At 36.7% G+C, this 1586-nt stretch overlaps 1 protein-coding gene across 1 annotated transcript in view; it reads left to right on the top strand.

The window, feature by feature from the left end:
- LOC104491038 (collagen alpha-1(XIV) chain) overlaps nt 1-1586 on the top strand; it is a gene marked incomplete at its 5' end in the record, with an annotated part of 47369 nt that overhangs the window by 25858 nt on the left and 19925 nt on the right. The window lies entirely within an intron of this gene.

The raw sequence follows: 1586 nt of genomic DNA, 5'->3' as shown, positions 1-1586 counted from the left end.
CTTGAACCAAACCTCTCTGATTTCATTTATAAATAGAAATTTTCACATCTAACAAATACAGCAGGAGGGAATTTTTTTTGTGGGCAAGTGTCAAGAGATGTGAATCCTAGGAGAATAGGATGATCCTAGGAGATGATTCTACAGCAGCAGTAGAAATACTGCTCAGAAGAAAGAAATTGTGAAATATATTCAAGAAAGGAGTAATTCTGATCATACTGTTAGTTCTACTCTTCAACTTGGATGGGAGGAGGGAGAGACATACAGTGAATCCACACTAGATTCTTCAAGTCAGTGGAAAGCTCTCCATTTCCCTCCTCCTAGTTAAATTAAGTCCTTAAGAGTGTCCAGCCAGTTCTCATCCTGCTTTATCCTGCTTTGATAAAAAAAATGGAAATTTTAAATCTTTGCTTTAAAAAGTGAAACATAGTTGTAAATATGAAGTTATCAATCTTCCTGAAGATCTTATTGTTACAAAAACTAGTCTAGTTTGCATCATCTTTTAGGGACTTACATGTTGTTATAAAATTTAACAGCTATCATTGAATTTTTCCAAACATTGTTCACACCTAAATGCTTCCTCCAGAGAGTATCAGAAACCCTGTTTTTTAATTTTAATGCATTTCAAAGTTTCTTATAACATTCTGTTTCCTCTAGAAACACCAGTTTTGAAGACTGGACACACTCTCCTTTGCAAACTTATTTGAGCCAGGCTTGCAGTCTTTTCTCTGTATATGTCTTAAAACTGCTGTGATAGAGTCACTACTTGTGTTTTTATTTCAGTGCCGCTTAGCTGTTAACATAGATGTTAACTCAGATGTTAACATTTGCTTTAGTTCTTACTGTGATGGGGACCTGCTTTAGTCCTTGAAGCTTCAGAAACCATCTGGCTACACTGTGAAACAAGACAGTATTTCCCTATCAAGACTAAAGATGCAGTGATGTAATATGAGTTGACTCTGCTGGTTTATTTTATCTTCAAAACACCCTCCTGGTGGAATTTTAAATAATCCTTTCCAGGTACATGGCAGATACGTTCCTCAACCAGTTTTTTTTAATGCCATATGATAGCAGGTTTGACTCATGGTTTCCAAATCATGTAAAGCATAAAACTAGTAGTTCATGCTATCTATATTCATTATTAAAACTGTGTCAGAAGTAAAGTTGCAGGGAAAAAAAGTACAAGATGAAAAAGATGTGACTTTTCTTGTTTTTCTCTGAAGCTCTCTGAGATCCTGTGGCCTAGAATGTTCTTTACTGTGTGTGTCATCATAAACGTTTTCCAATCCTTTCTTTCATTCCGCTCTCACCTCCATGTTCTGGTCTTGAGCCCCACAGATAAGATCGCGTTTCTCCTTTCTAGGCTGTGTAGTAAGAGTTGACTTACCACCGGTCTGTTCAGAATCCCGTGCTCCATAGCGTATGGATACAAAATGTGCACATTGGTTAATTTGCAGGATTATTTCGTTAATAATGTCATTTTCTTCTACATCTGGTCAGTCTTTTCTCTGTGATTTGCTTCCTTTCCAGTTTCCAAGTTATCTTTAGTTTTTGGCCCTCATTTCTGGAAGCTCTGAAGCACGTTCGTA

The sequence above is a fragment of the Buceros rhinoceros genome, unplaced genomic scaffold (genome assembly GCF_000710305.1).
Source record: "Buceros rhinoceros silvestris isolate BGI_N320 unplaced genomic scaffold, ASM71030v1 scaffold15350, whole genome shotgun sequence".
NCBI classification, from domain to species: Eukaryota; Metazoa; Chordata; class Aves; order Bucerotiformes; family Bucerotidae; genus Buceros; species Buceros rhinoceros.
This window is presented reverse-complemented; position numbering and strand designations above follow the sequence as displayed.